At 38.0% G+C, this 19,304-nt stretch overlaps 1 pseudogene; it reads right to left on the reverse strand.

The window, feature by feature from the left end:
- LOC112208922 (centriole and centriolar satellite protein OFD1-like) overlaps positions 1–10,318 on the reverse strand; it is a 55,614-nt pseudogene extending 45,296 nt beyond the window's left edge.
- Between the last annotated feature and the right edge of the window lie 8,986 nt (positions 10,319–19,304).

Below are 19,304 nucleotides of genomic sequence, written 5' to 3' on the forward strand. Positions count from 1 at the left end.
AGCTCCAGAGCCTTAATTGTATTTTGTTCCAGTTTTAGGCAATAATATTTAGTGAGTGGTGGTGTATACTTTCCATTACACTGCCTTGGAGGCATATAATGTCTGATTGTCCTACTTCCAGTAATGGAAACTGTCACTGTGGGTTCAGATGATGTCAACCTGACCCTTCCATCATCAAATTTCTCACCAACACTTCAACTAAGGTTTTTAGAATTAATTGATTATTGTTGTCAAGTTACATTACGCTTTTAGGGGACACAAAATGGAGATTTTCTTCTTCTATCATTCCTTTTGAATCTATCAATTCAACAAAGAATAACTTTCTCTCCATAATTATCAGCTTATCTTAAAATGCTCTTCATCTGGAAAGGGACGATGAATGCTTTAAAATTTCCCCTTCATCTCTTTTCAGAAAAATGGGTCGATGTCTTAGCAACTTCCAATGATATCTAATAAGTTTTTATCATTCTGAATTTATTTACTTTTATACATGTGATGTGTTTTTGACGACTGAAGTTATTGCTCAAATTATGTCTTTTTCTGTCCAGTGGGAGTTCACTAAGTTAACATGTATGTTAATATTTTGCTTAACTTGAAATTGAGATGCCTCTTTGAATTATACTCACTCCCAACATCTCTCCCTTTTAAAATACTATATGTTGCTACAAGACTTTGACGGAATATCACATGAATACATTTGAACCTCTAATCACTAGCCACATATTGGATAGTGTTCAATATTCATTCTAACTTTTCAAGATATCACCAATTAACTCCAATTCAATTCTATGTCAGACATGTCACTTAACTGAAATTTGAGGTTCTATCACTCTTCATACCTACGAATTCTGTTTATACTCATTGTTATGGAATTTGGAGTTCTCCACGATTTGTCCTTAAACTTATTTCTCATTACTACTTCACCCTACCTCATTGCTGCCCTATTTGTCTTTTTCAGCTTCTGAAAGGCAGATCCTTATTGAATACTTCCTGCAAGTCTAGGCTCGTGGAAGTTTCTGAGTGAATTTGGGAAAGGGTAAAGGGAGTTGAAATCAAAACAGTAAGAGATGTATTCAAATTTTTTTGCTAATTCCCCTAACTCCCTTTGCTATGGCTCTAGGCTCACCAAAAGAATACTGTCAGTTATGGGTCCTTCTAGGTAGATCTTACTTTCAAAAAGAGATTGCTCTCACCAAAGTAATATATTGCCTATTTCTCTTTCAGTTATGTTTTTTTTCATTATAAATAAGTTCCTGGCCTTTTCATTACAGGTAGCTTTCCATGCTGTATCTTTTACATACAGTCGATAGAAAAAAAGATGCCTCATCTACAGTTCCTACAGTTATTATCATAGTCCTGTTTTTCACTGCAAACTAATTATTTGTATTTCTGATCAGTCTTGTGAGCCAGCACAATGTGAATCTACCCACTCTCTGAGTGCTGATAACTTAGATCACTGAGTCAAAAAGGCTGCAGAGTAGATCTGAGGCCTTGGCATCATGATAATGAATATAACCGTGTGAGATGGTCAACAGCCTTTCCCCTGGTGGCACAAGTCTTTGTGTTAGCCTTATCCTCATCTATCTTATTTGAACTTCTGCAGGCACAACTCACAAGGCATCACAGATTAGATTGTGCTTTGATCCAATTATTTTATTTTACACATGAGAAAACTGAAGCCCTAAGAGGAAAGGACTTTTCTGAGATTACAAAGTCATGAAAAAGCCACGATTTATTCCAAGTCTCCTGATACTCAGTTGAGCATTCTTTGCCTTGCCTGATGCGTCTAGATGGATAAAAAAGCATTTTCTTATTATCATTTGGATTTCATAAATATTCATGGATTATAAAAGTCTAGTGATGCCTGAGACCTTAGAGACCATATAATCTATTGTATCTCAACGGGGATCTATGGACTAGATATATTAGAATGATCCCTGGAAATTTTCATTCTATAGGACTGGGATGAGGATAAAAAACTGTGCTTTTTATACAAATAAAAACTTCCCAGGTGATTCTGCACAGTAAGACTTGGAAACCTCTCCTATTTTATAATTCCTTACTTTTGCTGATGAATTAACAGGCCTAGGAAAGAGAAGAAATCTTTTCTTTACACATAATTTCTTGCTTAGGGTCTCGATCATACCACAGTTGACTTTTGAGCAGTTATTTACAACTCCAGCACTATGTACTAAAAGAGATTGAAGCGGTTCAGTTTGGAAGATCTACATTAGGGAAACAACACCTAGAGTAAATCCTGGAGCAGATTGTGAAGTCAGTCCCAAATGTCATTTGGGCACAAGTGTTTTTTGCTTCTATTGCTGAAATGCACATAACTTATGCCATGGGACATATTCAAAGAGGCAGAAAGCTACAATTAGAAGGTGGCAATAACACACATTACCATCAATGAATTTAGAGAAAAAATAATTGAACTTGTCATTAAAGTCAAAGCTGGATGCATTTTGGAAGGGTAATCAGTTTCTGAAGGGCCCTAGTGCAAACTATTCACATCGTTGGAGGTTGTTCTCAGCTACATGCTACAATTAGGCAAGTAGGTTGTACTTTAATACTAATGGGTAGTTCTTGTTCTGTGATATAAACCCATTTTCGAGACTTCTATGCCTATATCAATTGTATATGCCAATACCTCCTCAGATGTGTATCTGTACATTATTTTTCTTAATGATATTGAACACTTTCGTATGTGAGGCAAAACCATAAAGCATTTTATTGTCAGATAAGGCAGTACGACAACTTGTATAGGTTTGAATTAAAAGATAAGTTTACTTAGTAGTATTGGTTCAGAGGCAAGAATTATCACATTCAATTTGTGGAAGATAATGAGAAAGATTGATGGCATACGAGGTGGGCTTTGGAGAATGGGGTGGGTGGAGACAGATGAGAAAGATGAGGGGAGATGGAGGGAGGGAGGGAGAGAGAGAGAGGGAGAGAGAAAAGCAAGAAAGGAGAGAGAAAGAATGAACAAACGCATTCATTCCAGGTTTCCAGGCTTCCAGGCTCAGAGAATTGTATGAATAATGCTACAGGTGAATGAGAGTACAAAATAGATCAGGCTAACCCAGAGACTTATCCTTAGCAGACATTATTTGAAAGGACAGTTCACCCTCTAAGTTTCCTTAAGAAGTTTTCACTGGAAAGCTCCTGTCTTCCGCTTTCATAGTTTGGTGGTAAACAGAGAGGTGTAGTTGAACATCACCTGTAGACCAAATAGGGTATTAACAGAAACCTAGAACTCTGACAATGATGCTACAATTATGCGGAAGGAGGGTCAGTAGTGTTAAGGAAAAGGGAGTAAAGGATTTAGAAACTGAAGGGTAAATTTTCAGCCTCTTCCTTGCTACAAATTAAACATATCACCTTGGGTTTTTACTCAATGTCTTTTGCACCTTGCTTTCTTTCTTTATAAAAATAGGATGAAAATGCCTCTTCTTTCTAGGTCTGTGGATTGCTGTGAGGATCAAATAACATAAATGCAAATTTTGGTGTTATTATTAGAAGTAATAATGGTAAAATGGAGTATTTCATATCATTTAAAGATTTTTTATATATGCTAAGATTTTTTTCATACTTTTTCAAAATATCAATTCAGTAGTGCCATAAATAATTGTATTAAATGAATCGCTGGTACAAAGATCACATTCTGGTTCATAAGTCCTGTCTGGATGACTTAGAAATATTTAGCTGTTAATATGAATATGGAAATCCAGCAGACTGAATCATTAAGGAGGAAAAAGGACCCGTTTTATGCATCAGACAGATTTCAGTAGCTTATATTGTCTACCTACAGGAGCTAGACACAATGATTCTTGCATATTTTGGATTCAAATGCATTTTTATTATTATTTTACCCCTGAAGCTAGGTTTGGAAAGACAACATTTGTTACTTAAGACAACTTAGAAAAAAAAAAAAACTATTTCTAAGTTATCACATTGAAAGGGTTGTTATGAGACCATCACGTTATTTTATTTGCCAAATATGAATATGTTTCCTCAGTAATGTACTTTTGAATTTGTGTAGTTGTTGTTGTTTTTAGAGAAAGAAGATACTGTTCTCAATAAAATAAAGAGCATGCTCAAATAACGAACTAATAAACGGATAAAAATAGTCAACATTGAGATTCTTGTTCACTGTCACTAGTAATCAAATAAATACAATGCAAATAAATCATTGAGTTATTATTTCAAACTATCAAATTTGCAAACATTTAAAAGAAAAACAGCTGGCAAATTCATAACCTCCTTTAAAAAGGGAATACTTAAATGAATTATAGTAGAGTGATTCAAGTACATTCTAAAGAATAGATGGCAGTGAGGAAATAATCATTATAAATACACAAAAAAATCTGATGTATAATTGGTGATCTGCAAGAAAATGTGGGGAAAAGGTAGTAGCATTTACTTCTGAATGGTTGTACAATTTTTAGAGTTTTAAAAACTCCATTTCTGAATTTTCTGCAATAATTATTACTGTTATTATCAGTAAAAATGAGAAAACAAAAATATGTGTGTGTGCACTCATACATGAATGCACACCTACTTCTTCTAGAGTTGTTTGGTTCTTAGTTACAGTAAAACTATAATCTACCACAAAATGACAGCAGCATGCTTTATTGAGCTGCAGTTGTGCATATGGCCTGTTTATTCTTTTTTTTTTTTTTTTTTGGTCAACCTATACTTCTTGTTTGGCTTTCTGTATTATAGATATTTGATATTATAAATATAAATATTATAGATGTTTGCAAGTTACATGTTTCTAATTGCCCAGCTACAAATATCAGTGGTGGTATATGCACTATCTACTACACTCATTCGGGACATAAATTTATATAACAGAAAGGCTGCTGTTTTTGTAATTTAAATACACAGGGCTATTTTATTCTATGGGAGCAAGCAGAATTTAATTTAAACTGGCGTTTTTTCTGTAGACGTGGGAGTAGAATTTTTTTTTTTTTTTGAGATGGAGTCTTGCTCTTAATTTTACCCAGGGATGCACTATTTTATTATTTTATAGTGAATAATATCTGACAAGCATACATTATATTGCTACCTGCTGAGTCATGAATACATGAATACTACCAAGTAAATAGCTCAAATTTATAAATTTTAAAGCAATTTTTATTTTTGAATTGATCTTGTGTTTTTGATAGAATATACCTAATAGGCTTAAAGTGCATGTAACTGAGCAATTTTCTTTTATGTAATGATGCAAAGTATATGAATAGTAAGTAATCTGACTCAGCAAAGAGACAAGAGTTCATACCCAAGAGATTTGTGCTTTGAGGTTTGGAAATAGCTCTTGTTATGTATTTTTGATCTTGGGTGGGCTATTGGCTATAAGTCTTGGTGTCTTCATCCATAAAATGGTATTAATAGCACCTGCCTTTTCTGCTTTTCAGGTGTAGAGACTTGAAAAGTAAATAATAATATGTGGAAGTTCTCTAACGCCTTCTGTGCCCAGCTTGACCACATATTCGGGTTTTTGATAATTAGCACAATTAAAGTGAACCAAGGGGGAACAAGTTGCTGATTTAATTTTGGGTTAAATTGTCTTCACCCTGTGTCATAGGCTTACTTAGTCCAAGTATTCCTTAAGTATGCGTGTCTATTTAAGAGATTAGCTGAGGGTGGCTATTATTCAATCTCAATTTATCTCAGCTTTGGGAAAACAATCCCTGCGTGTACCCTATCTGTGCTTGTGAGTCCACAGTGGGATTTTGTATAAAGAACAGCATGTTTATATTTACAAGATTGAAACTGTAGGTGAAGTTCATAAACATCTGAAATAATTCTTTTTTCCTGAAATATTTCCTGCTCTTCTGGCATTCTTCTTTGTAATATTCAGTTTCACATATACTTTCCTAGTTACATTGCAAACTCCATGGGGTCAAAGTGTGTGCTAGTTTTGCATACTACTGAGTCTGTTGTGTCCATTACAGTGCTTGACACATAGCAGATGCTCAATAATTATAACAGCAATTATACACACACACATATATAAATATATATATATTTATATAAAATATATAAAAACAATGGACTGACAGACTCATTAAGTCCCACCACCCACCTCCTATTTCCTAGCATAGTGTCAGGTACTTATTAGGTGAACAACAGATAGTGACTGTATCTTATTTATATTATTTAGGATGTGCCTCTAGGAGTTCAGTAACTTATTGTTTTGGAGTAAATCAAAATATTAATCCTTACATGACACTTAAATGCATGAATACAGTATTGTGCTTAAGTAGGATACTGTCCTCAATAATTTAAAAATACATGCACCTATTTTTTTTCCATGCATTGAAAATGACTAGTCCAGAGATGAATATGAAGGCAGTGATAAAAGTCTGGGAGCAATATCGTCTAACTTAGGGCTTGAGGCTCATTTGGATTCCCACTTAGGGCTGGAGGCTCATTTGGATTCCCTAATTATGCTGATCTAGATCTTCAGGCTTGTAGTTCTCCCTGAGGGTCTTGGTTATTTTTCCTAATAGACTCACCAGTCTCGTTAATCAAACAAGTCTTCAACACTAAATATAAATCTCATCATAAAATCAAAGTTGCATTTATCCTAGTAAAAGTCTAAAGCTACTTCTACTAATTACTAACTTTGGGGAATAATTTGCCTAGACACCAGCAATGTGCTGGGCCTACATTTGGGCTACAGTGTATTTACTTACCATAATTAGTGATTTTTTAAAAAGGTAATTTTCCCACTTGGAGTAAAAGAACATCAAAAATAAATGCTATAATTCAGTGAAGTTTGTAAAAAAAGGGTCTATGTCTATATATCCATCCATACATATGTATGGTATTCATGACACCTTCTAAATTAGTGCAGCAATACATTATATTTTATCTCTGATTTAACTGTTCTTATAAAATAGCAAGATTATAAAAATTCCCACTTAACCAACATTAAAAGCAGCATTAAAATCTACAGTACTTAAAGATCATAATATCAATAACTTCCATGATATGTGCTTACAAATTTTTTCCAAATATTAGATGATTGATACTTCATTTTCTAATAGCTTTCAGACCTGACAATCTGGATGGTAAACTGTAATTCAATATCTCCAAACTTACATTTGGCCAGATTATCATCTTGTGTATGTGTGTGTGTGAAGGAGTGTGTGTATGAAGGGGTGTGTGTGTGTGTTTGTAGCAGAGAGAAAGATAGAGAAATAAAAAATAAATAAATAAAACAAACCTGGTAAAAGAAAAATTATGCTTTGGAAGATAGGGCTTATTTCCCTCTTGGTATAGCCTCTTCACAATATTATTTATTTTTATTTTTTGGGGGGGGACATAGTAGGTGTGTATATTTATGGGGTACATGCGATGTTTTGATGCAGGCATACAATCTGGAATAAGCCAATCATGAAGAATGGGGTATCCATTCCTTCAACACCCATCACTTGAACTACAAACAATACAATTACACTCTGTAATTATTTTAAAATGTGTAATTAAGTTATTATTGACTACAGTCATCTTGGTGTGCTATCAAATTGTAGGTCACAATCATTGTTTCTATGTTTTCTTAAAACCATTGACTATCCCCATCTCCCTACCAGGCCCCCATTACCCTTCCCAGCTTCTGGTAACCATCCTTCTACTGTTTATGTCCATGAGTTCAATTATTTTTATTTCTTGTCCCACAAATAAGTGAGAACGTGCAATGTTTGTCTTTCTGTGCCTGGCTTATTTCACTTAACATAATGATCTCGGTTCCACCATGCTGTTGGAAATCACTGGATCTCATTCTTTTTGTACGGCTGAATAATACTCCATTGTGTATGTGTACCACATTTTCTTTTGTTTTTTTTTTTATTATACTTTAAGTTTTAGGGTACATGTGCACATTGTGCATGTTAGTTACATATGTATACATGTGCCATGCTGGTGCGCTGCACCCACTAACTCATCATTTAGCATTAGGTATATCTCCCAATGCTATCCCTCCCCCATTTTCTTTATCGCTTGATCTGCTGATGGACATTTAGGTTGCTTCCAAATCTTTTATTTTTTCCAAAAATCTGAAATTTGAGCTACCATATGATCCAGCAATCTCACTGCTGGCTATATACCAATATCAAAGTAAGCCACAAAAGTCATGTCCTCTATATCATTAATATAATTTAGAGGTGGACAATAAAAAGAAAATTAATGGAGAAATAAAAGCAGAAGTTTATAAAAAATGTATAAACAAATGAGCCCACATTACTCAACTTTATATGGGTAAAAATGGAAGTAAAGTCACAATATCAGGCATTGAAATTATTCTGTATTCTGTTACTTGGTGTAAGGTGATTTGCCACAATCCAAGAGTCTATGAAGTAAGTTTGTATGAGATAGGATGGAAGGAAAGGAGAATTTGAACTATCTCAGGGATATTTTTTAATGATTGAAAGCTATGCTATAAAATCTCTTAGGAAAAACATGCTATCAATTGCCTGATGGAGTAATGCATATCTCATATCCTTCTCATCTCTATTCCTTCAGATCACAGTAGCTTTGGCAGCAATATCGAGACGTTGTCAGTTAAGCTTCTAGATCCCTCCATCTGCCACCATCAACATAGTCACATGACTAGAAATAATAATTTATGTATCTAGAATCAGCCACAAGTAGACTGCTGAGTACTTACTACATAAAGGCAAAGCTAGCATTTTTGGGTTGGGGGGGCAGTTGTAGAAACACGTTAACAGTTCTGTAAATACACATAAAGACATGCATTTTCCTTAATCACAAATAAACCAGAAGCATTTTCAGTGATTTAAAAAAATTAAGAAATAGGGAACTTAAGAAGCCTTTGAAGCCACAGTGGCTCTTGCCTGTTATCTCAGTATTTTGGGAAACTGAGACAGGGCCTCACTTGAGGCCAGGAATTCCAGAGGAGGCTGGCAAACAGAGTGAGATGCTGTCTCTAGAAAAAATAAATAAAATTTAAAAATTAGCTGCTTATTTTGCAGTGTGCCTACAGCCCTAGCTACTTGGGAGGCTGAGGTGAAAGAATTGTTTGAACCAGGGAGTTTGATGTTGCTGTAACTTATGATCTTGTCACTTCACCCCAGTCTGTCCAGAGGATTATCTAATCATACTGTGGACTATCGCCAAATCTGCAGCAGTGAATCTCTGGACACATTCTGTGTCTGGTAAAGTCACACTTTGGAACCAAGAAGAATTTCCAGCCTTACTTCCCTTGACAGAGCCTATCGCTAAGACAGTCACAACATAGATCCAGGATAGAATTCCAACAATAAATCCCTGAGCAAAAACTATAGCTGAAACTGCCATACCATGGATCCTCGATGAAATGCCACCAACAAATCCCTGGAAAAAATACAGCCTGAATATTTAGCAGTAAATACCTGGCACTATCTGAATTTAACCCAGTCTCATTGTGGATCTTGGCTTATTTGTCAGTAGGAAACTACTCTACACAGTTCCATACTGAAACAATAACACTGTGAACCCACATTGAGTCTCCAGCAATACTTTCCTGGAAACAGTTGGGAACTGATATAATCACATTAGGGACCCATGCTGAATCACTAGTGATGAATTCATGGATATATTCTTCTATATGTGATACGGTCACAACACGTATCCAGGCTGAATCAGTTATTAAATCACTGGACATACTCTGAAACTGATATACTCACAACATGGATTCTGGCTGAAACTCTAGGATTAAGTCCCTGGGCACATGATATGTTCCTACCATGGACCCAGGCTGAAAGTCCAGCAGTATCTTGGATTCAACCATGGATTCTGGGTAGAATGCCAGCAATGAATCCCTGGAGAGAGGCTACAGCTGACATTGTCCTACCCTGGAACCAGGCTGAATTTATGTAGAAGGAAATGCCTGGACACCGTCTGAAACTTATACAATCACAAAGAGGATCCTGAGTGATTCTCCAGCACTAAATTCATGGACATGGGCAATAGCTGATGCAGACCAGCTGTGGACCAAACCTGAATTTCCAGCAGTAAATCCCTGGACAAAGTCTGTAGTTGATAGTACTATACCATGGATACAGGATGAGTCTCCAGCAATAAATCCATGGACACAGTACGTATCTTATACGATCAAACCATGAGCCCAAAATGACTCTTCAGCAGTAAATCTCTGTACACTACCTGAATCTGATACCATTATCCTGTGGACACAAGCTGAGTCTCCAACAGTAAATCCATTCACAGAGGCTGTAACTTCCACAGTGACACCATGGGCCCAGGCTGTATCTCCAGCAGTAATTCCACGGACACAGCCTATACTTTCCATAGTCGTACCTTGGACCCAGGTTGAATGTCCATCAGTAAATACCTGGAGAACGTCCATAGCTGATGCCATCACACTGTGGATAGGGGCTGAATTAACCGCAGGATATCAATGGATACTGCCTTGGGCTGCTACTGTCACACTATGGGCACAGTCTGAATCTCCAGCAGGAAATCTTTGGACACAGTCTGTGTATGACACAGACACACCATGGCCTCAGGCTGAATCTCCAGCAGTAGTTTGCTGGACAGAACATGTAGCTGATACACACCGTGGACTCAGTTTGAATTTTTAACCGTAAAGCCTTGGATCCAATCTGTATCTGATACACTCATACCATGGACCCAGGCTGAGTCTTCAGCACTAAAGCATTTGACACAGGCAATAGCTTATACAATCAAGCTGTGGAACCAAGTCAAATCACCTGCCGTAAATCTCTGGAAACATATGAAACGAATATGTTCACATGGTGTACTGAGGTTGAATCTCCAAAAGTAAAGGAGGGGACACATCCTATACCTGCTACAGTTATACCGCTGAACCAAGCTGAATCTGTAGGAGTAAATCCCTCCACAAAGCTTGAAACAGAAATACTCATACTGTGGAACCAGGCTCATTCTAAAATCAACAATCTCTATACATATACTCTACTTGATAGAGTGACATCATTGGCTAAGAATGTTTGTGTAGCAGTAAACCCATGGAGACAGTCTAAAACTGAAATAGTCACATCATGGGCCCAGGATCTGTTGCCAGCAATAAATCCCTTAACAGTGGCTGTAACTGGTATAGTCACACTGCAGTACATGGCTGTATCTCTAGTAATAATTCCCAGGAGAGAGGCTCTAGCTGATACAGTCATAATATGGACACAGACAAAATCACCAGCAATCAGTTTCTGGTTGTAACCTCTGCCTGGCACAGTCAAACTACGGACCCAAGCAAAATATACACCAGTTATCACTTGGAACCAGGCTGAATTTCCAGCTAGAAATCCCATGATACAATCTTAGCCTCCAATTGTAAAGATCTGAACAGAGTCTGAATCTCTAGCCCCAAGTCCTCTGTTATAGGTGGAGACTGATATAGTCATACCATGGACCCAGACTGAATCTTTGGCAGTAAATCCCTGGACAAAGCCTGTTGCTGATACACTCACACTGTGTACACAGCCTGTAACTCCATCATTAATCGTTTTTTCACAAACTTTTCATGGTACACTGAAAGCATGGGCTCAAACTGAATGCTTACCAGTAAATACCTGGACAGAGGCTGTAGCTTCCAAAATTATACCCTGGACCCAGGCTGAATTTCCAGCAGTAAATCCTTAGACAGAGCCTTTTGCTCATACGGTAACAATTTCGGCACAGGCTGTATTTTCAACAGTAAAGATCTGGCCACAGCCTTCATTTAATACAACCACCTTATGTATTTAATACAACCAATCTGAATCTGCAGCATTAATTACATGGATACAGCCTGCATCTGATACATACATAGGATTGATCTAATCTGAATCTTCACCAGTGAATCCCTGGAGACTGCCTATATCTAATATATTATCATTGTGGACCCAGCCTGTATCTCTAGCAGTCAATCTGTGAATAAAGGCAATAGCTTCCATAGTCATACCTTGGACCAAAGCTTTGCTTTTAGAAACAAAACCCTGGACACATCCTGTATCTGATATACTTATGCTGTGGACCCAGGTTGAATCTTCTGCAGTGATTACCTCCACACAGGCAGTATCTCACACAACTATACTGTGGCTGCATGCTGCAGGCCTCCAGTAGGAATTACCTGGATACAGACTGATCTGATCTTCTTATATCTTCTTATATCATGGAACAATGATGAATCTCAGCAGAAAATTCAGGGGCATGGGCTGTAGTTTCCACCGTGTTACCATGCAACCAGTTATCCCTTCAGCAGGAAAAACCTGGACATCTACCTGTGTCAGAATCAATCACCCCGCGGACCCAGTCTGAGTCTCCAGTAAAGAACACATGGACAGACGCTGCAGCTTCCACACTCTCAAAGTGGACTCATGATGATTTTCCAGATGCAAATGCTTATACACAGAGCGAAATGGGCACATACTGGACAATGCGTAAAACTGAAGCTAAGAGGCCGGGCGCAGTGGCTCACACCTGTAATCCCAGCACTTTGGGAGGCAGAGGCGGGCGGATCACGAGGTCAGGAGATCAAGACCATCCTGGCTAACCCAGTGAAACCCCATCTCTACTAAAAGTACAAAAAATTAGCTGGGCGTGGTGGCGGGCACCTGTAGTCCCAGCTACTCGGGAGGCTGAGGCAGGAGAATGACCTGAACCCAGAAGGCGGAGCTTGCAGTGAACCGAGATTGTGCCACTGCACTCCAGCCTGGGTGACAGAGCAAGACTCCATCTCAAAAACAAACAAACAAACAAACAAACAAAAAAAAAACACTGAAGCTAAGAAACTCTGAACAATGCCTGAAGCTAAAATATTTAGAGTTTCATTACCACCTCAACCTGATACTCATGACCTGTGATTCATGAAGAAAATCAAGCATCTATTTTATGGACACATCATGAAATTGAAAATATCAATGAATAGACGTTGTCTGAATTTGGAACACTTATATCTTGGACAGTGCTTGTACCACAAGCAGCAGAACCATGGCCCCAGCCTGAAGCTCTGCTTAGCACACCTTTGTTTAAAACTGGATCAGAAGAAAATGAAACCTTGGGCTCAACCAGAATTTCAAACACTGAGCACATTTACTCCATTTGGACCTGGTAAACTAGAATCCTGGGCCAAACATAACACTACTACATTGAAAACAAGGATCTAATCCGAAACTGATGTCTTCTACCCGTGCACCCAATCTGAAGTAGGTACAATGAGATCCCAGACCATTTCTGAAGAAGATACAGTAAAACTATGGAACTGGACTGAAGCAGGCACAATCCACCCCTGGACTCAACCTAAAACTAATACAATCAGACTTTTGACTCATGTGAATTTCAAGCAGTCAGACCCTGGACCCTGTCCTTGTCTGATACACTGTTGTATCAGGCTGAAATGCAAGCTGCAAAATGCTTGACCATGCCTGACATTAATACTGTGAGTTCTTGGTTTCAGACTCAAAACAATGTAAGAATAAATGTTACTCAACCTCATTCTCGAGCAGGTACTACCTGGATGCAGCCAGAATGGCAAATAATCCACCCATGGAACCAATCTGAAAAGAATGCAGTCAGACCCTGGACCCAGTCTGAAGGTGATGTTCTGCAACCTTGGATCTATGCTGAAAGCAATACAGTCAGACTCTGGGCCCATTCTGAAACTGATAAAATAAAACAACGTACTGAGCCTGAATCTCAAGCAATTAGGATGTGGCCTGAAGAGGATATGTTCGCACTTTGGTCCCGAACACAAAACGATGCAGTTTGGCCATGGACCCAAGTGGAATCACAAATGACCCACTCCTGGACCCAGAATCAACTTAGTATAAATTACCCTTGGACTCAGCATGTACCTGCTGCAATCAGACCATGGACTTACTCTGAAATTCAACCCTGCACCCACCCTGAAGCCAATACAGTGATAAGATACTGGTTCCAGACTCAAATGAGTTCATTAAATCCTGGGACCAACCTGAAACTGAAGTATTCCAAATTTGGACTGTAAGCCAAGTAATAAAACCCCAAAACTTCATTGAAATTGATACAGTCACATCTCGCTTACAGACTCAGTGTGATACAATTAGACCCTGGGTTCGTCCTGAAAGTCAGCCACTCTCTCCTTGGCCCCACACTGAAGCTGGTGTCAGGCCTCTGAGCCCAAGCTAAGCCATCATATCCCTTGTGACCTGCACGTATACATCCAGATGGCCTGTAGCAACTGAAGATCTACAAAAGTGAAAATAGCCTTAACTGATGACATTCCAACATTGTGATTTGTTTCTGCCCCACTCTAACTGATCAATGTACTTTGTAATCTCCCCCACCCTTAAGAAGGTTCTTTATAATCTCCCTCACCCTTAAGAAGGTTCTTTGTTATTCTCCCCACCCTTGAGAATGTACTTTGTGAGATCCACCCCCTGTCCCCAAAATATTGCTCTTAACTCCACTGCCTATCCCAAAACCTATAAGAACTAATTATAATCCCATCACCCTTTGCTGACTCTCTTTTTGGACTCAGCCTGCCTGCCACCAGCTGAAATAAACAGCCATGTTGCTCACACAAAGCCTGTTTGGGGGTCTCTTCACACGGACACGTGAGACAGTTTGTATATTTCAGCCCTGGACTCAGCAAAGAGTTACTACAAATCGTTCGTGGACCCGCCCTGAAACCCAAGCAGAGAGACTCTGGATCAAGCAGAAACTGAAGATAGAGACAGATCTTCGTTTTACATTCAAATGAATAAAGGCAGACCATGGGTTTATTTGAAATATCAAATAGTCGGCGCCTGGATCCAGCCTGAACTTGATGTAATTCACTCTTTTATCCAGTCTGAAACCTTCCTATTAAGATTCTGGCCCAAGGTTCTATCTCCAGTAGTCAAACCATGGATCTTGCTTAAAGGAAGAACACTCATATCTTGGATACTGCCTGTAACCCGAGCAGACACTGGATCCAGTCTGAAGTTCATCTTATTGAATCCTTCGGTGTTTTTAAAGCCGGCAAAGTGAGAACCTGGATCCAGCCTGAAACAGAAATACTAAGACCCAGAACCCTATAAAGCTGTTATAATTGCATCATTTTCTCCTCCTGAAATTGAGCCGAACAGAGAAACACTATTAACGAGTCATTTTGGCTGCTTGTCCAAACGTGTACCCTTTTTGCTAGTAAAAACCGTTTATTCCCCAGATCGGTATTTTATAGCTTTGTCAACTGAGATAACTGCCACACAAAGCCAATATAAAATCAATTCTATCCAACCAAGCCAGTTTACAAGCATTTGGCTTCCTGGAAGAGTTGTTTACCAGCTCTATGGCAGGAAATTAAAAATTATCAAGACAAAAGAAAGCCCTCATGTCCCAAGTACCTCTCTTATCTCTCTTTATGCTTTTTCTTTATTCATTCTTGTTCTCTTCCATCTGTACGTACACTGACCCCTTCTTGTTCTGTCTTTTCTTCTTGTACTTTCCCTTCATTCTGTATTTCCCATCTTGCTCAGGTATTTCTCCTCTGGTCTCCTCTCCTATTCTGCTATCCATAGGCTCTTTTGCTAATCCTCCTCAGAATATATTTCCCTCAGCATTTACTAAAGAGTCAATTCTTTCTCATTCTTTTTCATCCTTGCATACTGCTCCAGCCGCACTTTTAACAAAACAACCTCTCCTGATGCCTGGGTGTCAGTCTGGACCCAAGCCTGGACAACAACCTCTTAGGCATTCAGAACTCAATGTTTCCCTGGATGAGTGTCAACTAGCTGTGATTTGGAAAGAAAGTTTCCAGGCTTTCTGGCTCTTCAGGACAGCTGTTATTTCCCATGAAACCACAGGCAGCTTTAGTTGAGTCAGATATTTGAGTTAATGTACTTGGTATGAAGACTCTTGTTGAACCCTAAAACCAGAGTTTGTAGCAACAGAGGTTATGTTCTCAGACCGTTGCAAAACCAAAATTTAGGTTATTGTGTGAATCAGCAGAGATGTGTAAATATTGAGAGAATATCTTTTTTTTTTTTTTTTTTTTTTTGCCAAACAGGATGTATGAGCTATGTGTTATGAACACAATTCTATTCAGAGAGCAGTATTTTAAAGATAGCCTTACTCCTTAGAAAGGTTTTATTATTTTCACTTGAGGTATATACATATATACACACACTATTGGATAATAGTATAACATCTTGGATACTAGTATCAGATATAAATAATAATATACTACATATATAAACTATATATACATATATTTATATATAGCATCTATATAGTATATATGTGTATATATGTAGTATATATGTAACTGTGTGTGTGTATATATGTGTGTGTGTATATATATATATATATATATATATATATACGCTTTATTGTTAGAAGGGGAAGTATGAAGATAACCTCTGTACTATATTTAACATTGTGGGATGAATAATGTATATTTCTATGTATTTTCTCAGAATTGAAGATAATGAATTTCCAAGCATTTTTCTAAAAGTCTAAATTTAGATTTTAGAAAAGGAAGGGTAGTAACACTAATCACTCTATACCATGTGTGGGTTCCTCTGCAGAGTGTGGATTATGCCCTGGCATTATCCCTGTCTGTCCTAACTCCTGGGAGGCAGAAATTGGTGAAATCTCTTGGGTGATTTCTGCACAAATGTTTTTCTCCCATTTTTGTGCTGGCTCCATACTACATGAACAGTGGATCATTAGCACAGCTAGATGTGTCAATTTTATGTAAGTCTGAGCAATTCATTTCAAGATTATGATATCATTATAAAGCAAGTAAAACATTGAGATTGTTACTGAATATGTTTCTTTTCTATTTATTTATTTATTTTTGTTTGTGTGTGTGAGACAGAGATAGGGAAAGAGAGAGAGACAGAGACAGAGAGAGAGAGAGAGAGAGAGAGAGAGAAAGAGACTCTCCCTCTATTGTCCAGGCTAAAATGCAGTGGTGTGACTCACATTAGCCTCAAACTCCCAATATTAAGGGATGCTCCCACCTCAGCCATCTGAGTACCTGGGACCGCAGGCACACGCTACTGCATCTGGATAATTTTGTTGTTGTTGTTCTTGCTGTTGGTAAGGAAAAATTCTCATCATGTTGACCAATTGGTCTCAAATGATCTTTGAAAATAGTTTCTAAAGTACTATTTGCAACTGAGTGCTTACCTGGACTTCATGTGATTCACGTGAACTCCAGGATTTTTTCACACTGAAATGTGGAAATAATAAGATTTTTTCCTCGATTTTTTTTTCCCCAGAAAAAATGCAGAAGCCCTGGCTGTGGTCCGAGTGGGGCTTATTGACCTCCAGGATCCTGCCCAAGCTGAGATTGTCACCTTTGAGCATGCCATGCCCTATTTAGGTCCCAAAGGACCTCTAGGACCTGGGTTGATCTTCCTGAAGCAACCACTACATTTTCAACCCAGGTTCCTTCCTATACGCCTGGAGCAATGTCTGGAACAAGAGAAAATATACAACTATATGACTGTTGGCTACGTAGTTGGTCCCTTATGAGGGGGTGAGTAAAGAAGAAGACACTGGAATGAAAGAGAAGCATATTTAGGAAGAGAATAGTATCCTCTCATGAATAATAAATGATTTGTCTTTCCCTTCACCATACTTCTCCCTCTAATGTGGGCTAAAATTTGAAGACAAACACAATACCTCTTCTCTGTTTTCTATCAGAAAGTCCTGGAATTGTGCAAAAACGGCACCTGAGCATCCTACAAGTCAGCACTTGTGCCCAATTTTGGCTCAAGCTGAATGAACTCACTTTCTGGGTGGAGGCCAAGAAAGCCATGTGGGAGGCTGACTGTCAGGTGACAAATTCATGGGGTATAAATATCAGGGAGAAAGAGGAATATCTTGAAAACCAAAAGTTACTTCTGGCCCTCCTTTAAAATATTGTTTGATATCTTGTCTCTTGTTTCTTGCAAGGTGACTTGGGAGCACCTTTCGTATGCCATCTACAGCAAAAGGACACTTGGGTGCAAGTGGGAATCTTGAGTCACTTTGAGGACCATTGCACAAAGCCCTAAGTCTTCGGTCAAGTGCACCCTTTCCTTTTCTGACTCCAGGGAGTGACACAGTCTAGCTATGCTCCCTGGTACAAGCAAGGGCCCATGACTACCTCTGCTTCTATGTCCCATTCAGTCTCTACCTCTACAAATGCTTCAGCTTTTACCTCCACCCCTGCTTCTATTTGGCCACACTTCTCTCTGCCACAGCCTCAGAGTAAGGCTCAAAAACTTGGTAGAGGTAATAAAGGAAGAAGAGAATGGAATTAGAAAAGAAGAGAGGGAAGCAGAGAGGAAAGAAAGCTCTTCCTGAAAAATATATGAGTTTTTTATCTACCAAATCACAGAAATTATTTTTCTTGTGGTTTACAAAGGTATTTCACACTTGATCTATGATTCAATTTCCATTGTATCCCTGTATGATATAGATTACTGTATAATACAGGTCATGAAACATGATTACTATAGTTACGTTAATTGCTTACTCTTATACTAGATAAGTAGAATGGATTGTTCAAGTTCTTATGGCAAAAGATGAATAGGACTAACATTAAGACACACTCTCCTAACACAAAGTCATTTCTACCACACAGTATCTTACATGTGTAATAGAATTATTTTGAATTGAATATATTTTAAGTTAAAGACATTATGATGTTTGGAAACAGCATAGCAGTTGGTAAGTAATGTGTTTTAGGTGCTGGTGTACTAGACTGTATTACATTGTGATTATCAGTTTCCTCCTTCCCTTGGCTATCAGAAAACCTATCACAATATTAGCAATGGCTATTTCACATTACTGTACTTCCACTTATTTCCTTAGAAACTGAGGGATCTCTTTTGGTGTCATGTACTAAATGTGCACTTAACCACAGCTATATTATAGCTAACACCTATTGTCATAGCTACAGTGAATAACACATTAAAACACAAAGGAGGCCACAATTATTTGCTCACATTCTGCAAAGTCTGATTCAAAGACAACTACACTTAAGATCATAGTTATGCTTCTAATTTCATCTATATTTCCTCACTTCTTCTAGAGAGAGCCTATCTTCATCGTTTTTATATCTATATATGCATTAACCAGCATTGCTTCAACTCAGTTTTCTGAGAAACTCTCAAATGTTTTTTAAAATATGAGCTATTTCCTTAACCCAAAACTTGAATGTTCTATTTAAACTGTCATTCTGATATCACACTAAGATTGTAAGTTCAGGAAGATAAGCCCCCTCCAATTTAGAGACAGGAGCCTTATCTCCAAATTTTTCCTTGTTTATCTAATATCTCCAAATCAAATAATTTTTTGTTGCC

The sequence above is a fragment of the Pan troglodytes genome, chromosome Y (genome assembly GCF_028858775.2).
Source record: "Pan troglodytes isolate AG18354 chromosome Y, NHGRI_mPanTro3-v2.0_pri, whole genome shotgun sequence".
NCBI classification, from domain to species: domain Eukaryota; kingdom Metazoa; phylum Chordata; class Mammalia; order Primates; family Hominidae; genus Pan; species Pan troglodytes.